The following is a 13,816-nucleotide window of genomic DNA, read 5'->3' on the forward strand; positions in this document are numbered from 1 at the left end:
CATAGAAAGTGAATGCCGTGATGGTCGAGCATGTGCAGTACCGCTCCATTCACACAGAGTACTTTGGGACCCCAGGTTTTTGTGTCCTTGGGGGTCCCACCGGTCAGACCCCCTCCAATCAGACATCTATTCTGTGGATAGATGATAAATTATGATTATGGGAAAACCCCTTTAAAGTCAATACTAGCTGTATAAATCCATATGCAGGAAACTCCCCCTAGTGGTGGCAGCATGCTGTGAGAATTATATAATTTATAGGAAAAACAAGCCTCCCCTATACAGTATATTATGAAGTTTTTCAGCACAGAATTTTAGACCTAGTGGACTTTAAAGGGGTTTTCCCATAAGGGACATTTATGACATATCCACAGGATATGTCATAAATGTCAGATAGATGGGGGTCCCACCTCTATGCTACGCTGCTTCCGTAATTGCCATTCACTACTATGGGAGTTACGGAAACTGCGTACCTCAGCGAGCTACGGTGTTTTCTTCATCATGGTCGGAAATCACACGTTTCAGCCTCAACACAGAGAGGCAGAAAGGGGTTTAGGGGGCCATGTTCTAGAGATAGGTGCCGGTCCCAGAGGTGGGACTGCATCTATCTGACATTTATAACATATCCTGTGGATATGTCATAAATGTCCCTGAAGGGAAAAACCCTCTTTAACTTTTTGAAAGGCATAATAGATTTAGCAGATTCTCAATGGTGCCCATTCTGAATTTTGATATGTGGCCCTATGTATTCTCTAGACTTTACCCAACACAGAGACTTTTTCATTAAAGTGGCTATAATGGCTATTACAGTGATCATTAAAAACCAATATGCGGATGTCTCACTTCATGACAAACCTTTGCATTACATAAGCACTGGCCAGACTTTAGTCCCTAAGCCAGTCACTGATCCCTAACAGGTGGAAATTGTAGATGAATAAGTCTTCGTAGAGGTGTTTGCCTGGAATAAAGTGTAATTGTAGAGTTTGTTGCCGGTCAGCTTTTAATGGTTGCTTCCCAACTAGTCTGAAAGGATCAATCTGGATTTGTACTGAGTTAGAAAAACTTGACTACTCCCACAAGTGTCATAGAGAGATGTTGCTATAAAGATGGATCTTTTAATTCTGGACGATGATCATTGTTACCGCAATAGTCAAGCAGTTGCTGTTGTAAGGGCCTAACTTGTCAGTACACCTGGTCTGAAAATGTAATTTGTAGGATAGTTCCCTGCTAATCTTCTAGTAATAGACATGCCTGATGAATCCTTTACTTGTGACCAAAAAAAAGCTTTATGCCCAATAATGTTCTTCTCCCAATCTTGAGGATGTACTTTGACTTTCAATTTATATGGTAGTCTAAAGCCAAAATAGTTTGGAGCAAGATGTACCAAATTTATTAAGAGGCGCACCCCCTTACAGAAGAACTCCAGTGGAAACACAACTTTCCATGTCTGCACCCCCACCTGACTGTATACCACACTCTACACTTCTTTTATATATATATATATATATATATATATATATACTGTACTTACTTTTGAACTGCGGCCTTGTCTGTGCTTTTAAAAAAAGCCTCCATCTTGATTCTTAGATTTCCCCAGCTTTCTCTTCCTCTCTGCTTTGCTATCAATCCCATGATGCTTCAGCACAGCATCACGTAACCAGCTAAAGACCATACCATTTCTGCATGGTGGGGGACACTGTGATTATCATTCTCCCTATATTCTCCTAAATAAGCTGAGAAACCATAAGTATACAGACAGGGCGGCTGCACTATATTCTTCTACACATGTGTGATGGGAAACCTGTGTAAGTATCAGTGGTGGCTGATGATAGAAGTGTTTGTTTCCCCCCCTGTGCAAAACTAGCGTGGTAGAGGAACTGCTGAAGCCTGTGATGGGTGTCACATAGATCTCCAAAGACTCAAGTAGAGAAAGCGCGTCACTGAGCCGGATTCACACTGCTGCTAAGCGAACATCCCATTCCGATATATAGAGATGGAAGCATCAAGAAAAATAACAAGTGATCCTGACACATGGAATACCGTAATGGTCATGTAATGACCGGGGGGTAGGGAAACGGACAAGTGAGCCCTAATCTACCCGCCACTCTGTCCCTGCTTACTTGCAACGACCCGCCCTAGGCGACGGGGTACAACTGGGCGGCGGTCCCTGCACTCAGTAAGTGCACAACAAACACGACAAACATACAAGGGAATACAAGCAAGGGAAAGGGGCAGTTGCCCACGGCAACACCGTGAGCAACCAGAGTGGTGAACGAGCCGAGTCAAGCCAGGAGTGTGCGAGGTACCAAACGAAGAGCAGAAGAGTAGTCAGTAAGCCAGGGTCTGTATGGAGCAGGAACAAAATAGAAGGAGCTGTAGCTGGGCCAGGAAACCACACGAAAAAGAATAACAAGCAAGGAGGAACAGGAAATGCAGGTATAAATAGACAGAGGGCGGGAGCTAGCTGAGTCTGGCCAGGCTGCGATAGGCTCTCCCACTCCTAAGCCTGCCAGCCTGAGTGGAGGAAGCTGGAGTCAGTCTCAGGGATGTAGATTCAGGTGCTGACTGATTAATTAAGGGAGTTAACCCCGAAGCTGTGCCTGGCAGATCCTTTACAGTACCCCCCCTTTTATGAGGGGCCACCGGACCCTTTCTAAGTGGACCTGGCTTACTGGGGAAACGCAGGTGGAACCTCCTGACCAATACCCCAGCGTGAACATCCCGGGCGGGTACCCAAGTCCTCTCCTCGGGCCCGTAACCTCTCCAATGGACCAGGTACTGGAGGGAGCCTTGGACCATCTTGCTGTCCACAATCCTGGCCACCTCGAATTCCACCCCCTCAGGGGTGAGGACGGGAACAGGAGGTCTCCTCGAGGGAGCCAAGGACGGGGAGCAGCGTTTAAGGAGGGAGGCATGAAACACGTAGTGTATACGAAAAGACGGGGGTAGCTCCAGCCGGAAGGAGACAGGATTGAGGACCTCAATGACCTTATACGGCCCAATAAACCGGGGAGCAAACTTCTTGGACGGAACCTTGAGACGCAAGTTCCTAGACGACAACCACACCAGATCCCCGACCATAAACAGGGGGTTAGCAGAACGTTTTCTATCAGCCTGAGTTTTTTGTACGCTCTGGGACGCCTCTAGGTTCTTCTGAACCTGGGCCCAGACTGTGCACAGTTCCCGATGAACGACCTCTACCTCGGGATTGTTGGAACTACCAGGTGAAACGGAGGAGAACCGTGGATTAAACCCAAAATTACAGAAAAAGGGAGAGACCCCTGACGAGTTACTGACCCGGTTTCTAAGGGAAAATTCGGCGAGGGGAATGAATGAGACCCAATCATATTGACAGTCAGAGACAAAACACCTTAAGTATTGTTCTAGAGATTGATTAGTCCTCTCCGTTTGACCATTGGTTTCAGGATGGAAGGCAGAGGAGAAGGACAGATCAATCCCCAACTTCATACAGAAGGCTCTCCAAAACAATGAAACAAATTGTACCCCTCTGTCCGAAACAATATTGACAGGGACCCCATGGAGACGCAGGATGTGTTTGACAAACAAGGTAGCCAACGTCTTGGCGTTGGGTAGTTTCTTGAGGGGCACAAAGTGCCACATCTTACTGAAGCGGTCTACCACCACCCACACCACCGACTTGCCTTGGGATGGAGGCAAATCGGTGATAAAATCCATGGAGATATGTGTCCAAGGTCTCTGGGGAATGGGCAACGAACGCAGTAAGCCCGCTGGTCGGGACCTGGGAGTCTTGGACCTAGCACAAACCTGACAAGCGGCGACGTAGGCCTTAACGTCTTTAGGCAACCCAGGCCACCAATAATTTCTGGTAATGAGGTGTTTGGTACCCAGGATGCCTGGATGACCAGATAGTGCGGAGTCATGATTTTCCTTAAGTACCCTTAGCCAGAATTGCAGGGGAACAAACAGCTTGTTCTCAGGAAGGTTCCCGGGAGCTGAACCTTGATCAGCAGCAATTTCAGAGACTAAATCAGAATCGATCGAGGAAATGATTATACCTGGAGGCAAAATACAAGCAGGATCTTCCTCCGAAGGAGGGCTGGCCATGAAGCTACTCGACAGTGCATCAGCCTTAATATTTTTAGACCCAGCCCTATAGGTAACCAAAAAATTGAATCTGGTAAAAAATAACGCCCATCGAGCTTGTCTCGGGTTTAGCCTCCGGGCAGATTCTAGGAAAACCAGATTCTTGTAAGGACCGTTACCTGGTGTCTAGACCCCTCCAGGAAGTGGCGCCACTCTTAGAATGCCCATTTAATGGCTAAGAGTTCGCGGTTGCCAATATCATAGTTACTCTCAGTTGGCGAAAACTTCCTGGAGAAGTAGGCACAGGGGCGGAGATGGGTGAGGGACCTGGTACCCTGGGACAAGACAGCCCCCACTCCCACCTCAGATGCGTCAACTTCCACGATAAATGGCTCCATTTGGTTGGGCTGAACCAGCACCGGGGCCGAGACAAAGCACTTCTTAAGGACCTCAAAAGCCTGGACAGCCTCAGGAGGCCAGTGGAGGAGATCAGCACCTTTGCGAGTGAGGTCCGTAAGAGGCTTAGCGATGACCGAGAAGTTAGCAATAAATCTCCTGTAATAATTAGCGAACCCCAAAAAACACTGTAACGCCTTCAGGGAGGCAGGTTGGACCCATTCTGCCACAGCCTGAACCTTGGCGGGGTCCATGCGGAATTCATGAGGAGTGAGGATTTGACCCAAAAATGGTATCTCCTGTACCCCAAACACACATTTTTCGGTTTTGGCAAACAGTTTGTTTTCCCGAAGGACCTGGAGCACCTTCCTGACATGCTCAATGTGAGAGGACCAGTCCTTGGAAAACACCAGTATGTCATCAAGGTACACTACAAGAAATATCCCCAGGTAATTTCTCAAAATCTCATTTATGAAATTCTGGAAGACCGCAGGGGCATTACACAACCCAAAGGGCATGACGAGGTATTCGAAATGGCCTTTGGGCGTGTTAAACGCAGTCTTCCACTCATCCCCCTCTTTGATGCGAATAAGGTTATACGCCCCCCGTAGATCCAATTTAGAGAACCATTGGGCCCCCTGAACCTGATTAAAGAGATCAGGAATCAAAGGAAGGGGATACTGGTTCCTTACCGTGACCTTATTCAGGCTACGGTAGTCAATGCATGGCCTAAGACCACCATCCTTCTTCCCCACGAAGAAGAAGCCAGCACCTACCGGAGAAGAAGAGGGACGAATGTAACCCTTGGCCAGGGATTCCTGGATATACTCTCTCATGGCTTCACGTTCGGGACAAGAAAGATTAAATATCCTACCCTTAGGAAGCTTAGCTCCTGGTACCAATTCGATAGCGCAATCGTATTCTCTATGAGGAGGTAACACTTTGGAGGCCTCCCTAGATCAAACATCAGCGAAGTCCTGAACAAACTTGGGTAGCATATTCGCCTCCTCAGGGGGAGAAATAGAATTAACAGAAAAACATGACGTACAACATTCATTACCCCATTTGGTTAGCTCCCCAGTATTCCAGTCAAACGTGGGATTATGCAACTGCAACCAGGGAAGGCCTAGAACCAAATCGTACGATAATCCCTGCATCAACAGTACAGAGCATTGCTCCAAATGCATGGAGCCAACAAGGAGTTCAAAAACAGGGGTATGCTGTGTAAAATAACCATTAGCAAGAGGAGTGGAGTCGATACCCACTACCGGGACAAGTTTAGGCAAATCAATCAGAGGCATAGCAAGAGACATAGCAAATTCCACAGACATAATATTAGTAGAGGACCCTGAATCCACGAAGGCACTGCCGGTAGCAGACCTACCACCAAAAGAGACCTGAAAGGGAAGCAAGATCTTAGTACGTTTCCTATTTACTGGAAATACCTGTGCGCCCAAGTGACCTCCCCGATGATCACTTAGGCGCGGAAGTTCTCTGGCTGCATTCTTACGCTTAGGACAGTTGTTCACTTGATGCTGGTCATCCCCACAGTAGAAGCAGAGACCATTCTTCCTGCGGAATTCTCTACGTTGTTGGGGGGACACGGAGGCCCCGAGTTGCATAGGTATCTCTGAGTCTTTCGTGGAGGAACGAAGCAACGGAACTTCGGGAGGCATCATGGGGGAGTCGGAGTAGAAAACACATAAACGTTCATGTTGTCGTTCCCTGAGACGTCGGTCAAGTCGTACCGCTAAAGCCATAGCCTGGTCTAAGGAGTCAGAAGAGGGATAGCTAACTAGCAGGTCTTTCAGGGCATTCGACAGACCCAACCTAAACTGGCACCTTAAGGCAGGGTCATTCCACCGAGAAGCTACGCACCACTTCCTAAAGTCAGAGCAATACTCCTCAACAGGTCTCTTACCCTGACGTAAGGTCACCAGCTGACTCTCGGCAAAGGCAGTCCTGTCAGTCTCGTCATAAATAAGTCCGAGAGCAGAAAAGAAACAATCAACGGAGGAAAGTTCAGGGGCGTCAGGAGCCAAGGAGAAGGCCCACTCTTGGGGCCCTTCCTGGAGCCGGGACATAATTATACCCACCCGCTGGCTCTCAGAACCTGAGGAGTGAGGCTTTAAACGAAAGTAAAGCCTACAACTCTCCCGAAAGGAGAGAAAAGCCCTCCGGTCCCCTGAGAACCGGTCGGGCAACTTGAGGTGGGGTTCAAGAGGTACGGTGAGGGGAACTACCAAGGTAGCATCAGGCTGGTTGACCCTCTGAGCCAGGGCCTCGACCTGTAGGGAGAGACCCTGCATTTGCTGAGCCAGGGTCTCACGGGGGTCCATAGTGGTGTCAGGGACCAGGGTAGACTAGGTATGGGCTTGTTATTATGTAATGACCGGGGGGTAGGGAAACGGACAAGTGAGCCCTAATCTACCCGCCACTCTGTCCCTGCCTACTTGCAACGACCCGCCCTAGGCGACGGGGTACAACTGGGCGGCGGTCCCTGCACTCAGTAAGTGCACAACAAACACGACAAACATACAAGGGAATACAAGCAAGGGAAAGGGGCAGTTGCCCACGGCAACACCGTGAGCAACCAGAGTGGTGAACGAGCCGAGTCAAGCCAGGAGTGTGCGAGGTACCAAACGAAGAGCAGAAGAGTAGTCAGTAAGCCAGGGTCTGTATGGAGCAGGAACAAAATAGAAGGAGCTGTAGCTGGGACAGGAAACCACACGAAAAAGAATAACAAGCAAGGAGGAACAGGAAATGCAGGTATAAATAGACAGAGGGCGGGAGCTAGCTGAGTCTGGCCAGGCTGCGATAGGCTCTCCCACTCCTAAGCCTGCCAGCCTGAGTGGAGGAAGCTGGAGTCAGTCTCAGGGATGTAGATTCAGGTGCTGACTGATTAATTAAGGGAGTTAACCCCGAAGCTGTGCCTGGCAGATCCTTTACAGGTCACATGGGAAAGTTTTATTTTGGCCGGAGTGTCCCTTTAATTATCCATGGTACTAATCCAACCATGTCACCATGCCTAGTCTTGGTACTGCACATTAGTAAGTGCCATGTGCATTGGTGTTATGTCAGGTTTAATGGCAGTTGCATATGACCGATGTGCCACTCTGACAGTTTTTAACAGCATTAGAGTAGCACCGGATCGTTTTCATGGACCCATTCAATTTAGCAGGTGAATAAGGTCCGTGAAAACTGACCCGATTCTCAGATCCGTGGAAAGATAGAACATGTCCTATCTTTCCACGGATCACTGACGGGACCCGGCCGGCGCATGTCGTGTACATGAGGCATACCAGCGTCAAATATTTGTGACTATCCTCATAGTGAAGTAATGGTTATCTTGAGAGAGGTACGGTATGTCAGAATAAATTGTAAGACAAACTTGCTTGTCCCTGGGCCCTCTGATATTTGGCTGATGGAGGCAGAATCTATTCACAATGTTACCAAGGGGACACACAGAAAGGACACTGTGTTCCTCCCAGGGCCGTTGAGGGGCACATTCAGGAAAAGCAGTCTTTGTGAATAGATAAAAGCTCTGTGAGACCCAGCCAGGCATAGATAAATAACAAAGAGCTTGGAGATTATGAGGGGGCTGATAGGAGTGGGTGAGTGTGTTCATGGGGGATGAATAACAAGTACTGCCCTCACCTTGTCTTCCCACGGCAGAGAAAGGGGTTAAATCCCCATCCATAGCCCAGGGAGGCAAAAACAGTGCACGATGAGTGACTGGTTTTGGATCCTACAGCCATGGCTGGGGCAGGTAATAAATATGATTAGAACATAGGTTATATTCTATGTATGTATTCAATCATGGACTACAACAGTGATCGCCAACCTGTGACTCTCAAAAGGATATGCTGAGATTTGTAGTTTTGCAACAGTTGATGAACCACAAGTTGGAATCCACTGCAATATATATTACATGACCCCGTTTTAATTCCACTGTATTGGGTAATCTGATTGGTTCAGAATTAGGTCCTGTAATGTCTTACATGCAAGTCAAGTAAGCAATTATGGTGGGTATCGTGTCTAGAAGAAGCCCACAGCAACTGCAAATGCTCCTTCAGTGAATCAGAACTTTTTGAGATGAACTGAGAGATGGCAAGAAAACAGCTTTTCTGATCCATTACTACTCCTGAAGTATAAACCATATATTGTGTTTGCGTTGTGTACTTCTGGAGGCAATCCTGATGGAATCTCCCCCCCCCCCCGTTTCTCTTCACAGCAGGACAGGGACGCTTTACAGTCAAACTTTACATGGGCACTGACCACCCCAGATAGCCACACCCCCTCACCCTAAGACATCACTGACCTCCCCAAAGAAACACGCTTTCTTCATTCTGTGATATCACCAGATAACCCCGTCCCCTCACTATGCTCTATGTCTGTTGTCTACACTCTTCTTTCTGTGGCTTATCTGAGGCAGTGCACCAGACCCGCATTTTGCCATTAGTGATAATGAGGTTCAGGGGCATAACTAGGAAAGACTGGGCCCCATAGCAAACTTTAGACCGGGACCCCCTCCACTGGGTGCCACACACAGCCCCCCCCCCTTATAGATAGTGCCTCCCCCGTAGGTTCTGCCATACAGCCCCGCTGGGGACAGTGCTATACAGCCCCCCCATAGACAGTGTAAAACCCCCCTTGTGTATAGTGCACCCCTGTAGATAGCGCCATACAGCCCCTCTGTAGATAGCGCGCCCCACCTCCCCTTTATAGATAGTGCCATACTGCCTCCCCTGTAGATAGCGCCATAAAGCCCCCTGTAGATACTGCCTCCCCTGCAGATAGTGCCATACAGCCCCCCGTAGATAGCGACCCCCAAACAAATAAAACAAAAAACGTTATACTCACCTAGGTCCCGTACCGCGACAAACGGAGCTTCTACACAAGCCTCCTCAATGCTGACGGGATCCTTGCGTAGACCGGTGTGATCTAGTGACTTCATAGGCTGCAGGCCGAACGGATTGTAGCCAATGGCAGAGCAGGTAGATACCTCCCTGCTCTGTCATAGTTTTCAATAGTATCTGCATCCTAAGGACGCAGTGTCACGATCTGTGGGTATGTGGACCCACTGGGCCGTACCGCTGTAGCGGGATAGCAGCTGGCCAATACAGAGTACCAAGTAAAGTCTATAGTTCAAGTAAGGGGACCTGTGGTAGTTCAGACAGTAGCGATGACTAGGCTCAGATGGGACCTTGGCAGCAGACACCAGGCGTGGTGTAACACAGCAGAGAGACCAGTGGTACGACACGACTCCAACTCTTTAAGGCACAAGACCAAGGTAGTACGGGATACAGGATACAGGTAGCAGGTACGGGAACACTGGGAACTGGAAAACACTGAAGGACCATTTGCTAGACTGACACGGGAAAACACAACAATGCTCAGGTAATGAAGGAGGGGGCAAGGTCCTTCTTATAGTCCAGGGTGATCTGGGAGCAATCAGTTCAATCTTACACATGTGTGCGCTCTGGCTCTTTAAGGTCGGAACTGAGCTTGCGCGCACACCCTAGTGGTCACTGCGGGACAGGACGGCCGCATGTGCTGGCATCTCCGGAGAGGAAGGCATCGGCAGGATGAGAGGAGTCTGTGGTCAGCGACCGCAGACTTTACACGCAGATACTATTAAAAGCGGCTGCTAGAGGCACCACCGGGCCGCGGGCCCCGTAGCAGCCGCTATGTCTGCTACAGCGGTAGATACGCCCCTGATGAGGTTTTAACATTCAATTTCACTGTAGGCTGTATAATAAGATAATTTTTGGGGAATAGTCTGCAGTATAGTGTATTTGGCCCCTAGATGTCAGTACATGTGAAAACTGCATTATTATTTTATAATTTATTTGTACATGAATAGACATGATAAAATAAAAACATAGCACTAAAAAATTAAACCATAGATCACCTTCTGATGATAGTGCCCTTTAACAAGTAGAGGAAATATAAATATGTTAGAAATAAAATCCTGCAAAAATAATTATTAATGCTCAGACTTGACTCAGGGGAAAGACGGTATGCATTTCTAATAACACATTGGATAGAGGTGCTGAGCTTTACAGGGATTTTATTCTGTATAATTTAATAGGTCTCTGAGAAGAAAAGCTAGTCGTCAGAATCTGCTGTCTATAACCTTCTCTAAAGAGTCATGGACAGAACCTGGATATAATTAGATTGTATTGTCTGTACTGTTATCTGAATATTAGAAATCCAAAAAGTGGCAAGAAATGATGGGACTTGCACTCCCAAAAATAATAAGATGGTGACTTAAACACGGGAAACCTTGTGATCTCATCGATATGTCATAAATGTTTATGTTTGGAATATCCCTTTAAGGGAGCTTTAAAGTGCGTTGTCCGGTGTGGAAAACCCATTTTCAAAAACCCTATCAGGACTTTCTGAATTTCTAATAGAGGAGAGTCCCTCATGTTGGACTTCCATCCAATTAGCTGGATCGCAGACCACCTACAAAGAGCGTCTCTTGCTCTGGAGCACTAAGGACACGCACAGTTTAATACTTCATTTCCCCTGTGGTGGTGCTGCAGGGAAATTGAACACTTGCTGCCAGATTTCCTTGCAGATTACAGCTGATCGCCGGGGGACCTAGCAGCAGGACACCCTATGATCAACTTACTGTCAGGGGAACCTTCTAACAAAAAGGGATTGTCCAAAGCTGACAACACCTTTAAGGAAGGATAAAAGCCAATGAGATATCTGCCCATCCATAAAACTCCATATCCATCCAAAAGCTCCTTCTAATACCTTTCTTTTCAATTAGAAAAGGTCAGATTTGCTGCTGTCGCCAAGATATTTTTCTGCAATGAAAAGCATCTTCCGTTATTCTGCCTAAAACAAATAACCCTCCAGAAGATATATTAATCCAATAAAACTACAATCTGCTATTCAAAAATTGTGTATACATTGATTTGGAAACATACAGCATGTAAATGCCGCAGAATTCTCTGTACAGCTGTGTTCATACAAATGTGTCTCCGCTGCCTAATGTGCAACACCATCAAGTTTACTATATATTAGAATTAAATTACAAAAATGACCCGACTTTACACAACCTTTCTGACATTTTTTCTTTATGGAATGGTTTAGCATTGAGGGAGGGTAGAAATGTAATTGTGTCCTGCATTCATCAAATTATTACAGAAAATAATCACATACTTACCATTTATTATCCCTGTGATAAAATGTTCCATATGTATGAGTATATCTATCAGGTATATGTTATGCAACATACAGAAAAAGAAAAAACTTGAGTCGCTTGTACCCAGAAACAAATGCAGCAAAATGTAGCAGGATATTTCATGTCACAACCTACCTGGAGAAGGCTCTTTTCCTCCTTAGATCCCCGGCTCCGAGGAGGGAGACTGTAGTAATCCAAGACTTAGAATTTTAGTTTTGGAATGCACTTGTTTTTTAAAGCCATACAATGTAAGACCTCATTCAGACAGGCAAATTGTTCCAGTAATTAACGGTCCATATTATAGATTTAACACCTGGACCTCTCACGTTTCTAGTGAACTGAACTAACAACACCATAAGGATCTATGGTGCTGAAACTGAATAAGGCCATAAAGGCTTTGTAATTCTTCACAACGTATTTGTTTTTCTTATTGCTCTGATGCAAAATGGAGTAATTGTGCATTAGTTCTTGATTAAAAACATCCTATTGTTTTGTTTCTACAGTTCCTATGTAGACGTGTGTGTCTCCATTGTAAGAGACTACAAAAAAAACTCTGCATATATTCAGTAGGTTAGCAAGAAGTAGAGCCCAGAAAAAAGCGAGTATTAGCTAGTATTACTGCAGCATCAGACTACACAAAGTTTTTGTTGTAGTCTGTTACCATGGAGACGCATATGTCTACAAAGGAGCTGTAGAAACACAACGATGGGACGTTTTTAATCAAGACCTATGGCAAAGTTGCTCCATTTTTCATTTTAGATACATTAGGACGTTAAAACAAATTGGTAGCAAAGGTGTACATAGCATATACGCAATGACATACCCAGGATTCCCTGAAGGTGGAGCATTTGAGATAAAGCCCTGTGTCAAGTTATTCCCCCCCATTCCCAAAAGCTAACTCACTTTATTATTTTTCTATTTAAAGGGGTTTTCGAAAACCCTACAAATGTTTCAGCTGATGCCAAATTTAGCACCAAACCAAACTTTAATATACATACCTTTTAAATTTGGCAATGTTCCCCCACTGCCCGTACCTGTACTGCCACATCAATTAGGGTATGTTCACACGATTAACAAAATACATCTGAAAATACGGAGCTGTTTTCAAGGGAAAACAGCTCCTGATTTTCAGACGTTTTTTTAGCAACTCGCGTTTTTCACGGCGTTTTCGCGGCGTGTTTTACGGCCGTTTTTGGAGCTGTTTTCAATAGAGTCTATGAGAAAACGGCTCCAAAAATGTCCCAAGAAGTGTCCTGCACTTCTTTTGACAAGCCGTCATTTTACGCGCCGTATTTTGACAGCGACGCGTAAAATGACAGCTCGTCTGCACAGAACATCGTAAGACACATTGCAAGCAATGGCCAGATGTTTGCCGACGTATTGGAGCCGTCTTTTCAGGCGTAATTCGAGGCGTAAAATGCCTCCATTACGTCTGAAAAGAGGTCGTGTGCACATACCCGAAGGGTATGTGCACACACACTAATTACGTCCGTAATTGACGGACGTATTTCGGCCGCAAGTACCGGACCGAACACAGTGCAGGGAGCCGGGCTCCTAGCATCACAGTTATATACGATGCTAGGAGTCCCTGCCTCTCTGCAGGACAACTGTCCCGTACTGTAATAATGTTTTCAGTACGGGACAGCAGTTCCACGGAGAGGCAGGGACTCCTAGCATCGTACATAAGTATGATGTTAGGAGCCCGGCTCCCTGCACTGTGTTCGGTCCGGGACTTGCGGCCGAAATACGTCCGTCAATTACGGACGTAATTAGTGTGTGCGCACATACCCTAATAGTGATGTGTCGTCCATAATAACTAAACAGTTCTCTGTCTATGAGGTCACTCTGGCCATACTGAGACAAATATATTTTGTCTGGGTTTCCCCAAGTATGTATTGTACATTGGAAAAATTTGTGCACAGCGCTATGAATTGTGTTGGGGATATAATAGTAATATAGTGACAACATAAAACATTTCATGTCACTAATACATATGTAATAGTTTCCTGTTCCCTAGAATTATAGCCTAAAATGAGAATGCAGGAACTTCCTGATATGGGACGCAGTACTACTATTTTCAAAGCCATTACACTACCCACTCACACAATTAGACAGCTCTTGGCCTCAGGAGCTGCGAGTTTTTCTGACACATTCAAA

The sequence above is a fragment of the Rhinoderma darwinii genome, chromosome 6 (assembly GCF_050947455.1).
Source record: "Rhinoderma darwinii isolate aRhiDar2 chromosome 6, aRhiDar2.hap1, whole genome shotgun sequence".
Taxonomy (NCBI): Eukaryota; Metazoa; Chordata; class Amphibia; order Anura; family Rhinodermatidae; genus Rhinoderma; species Rhinoderma darwinii.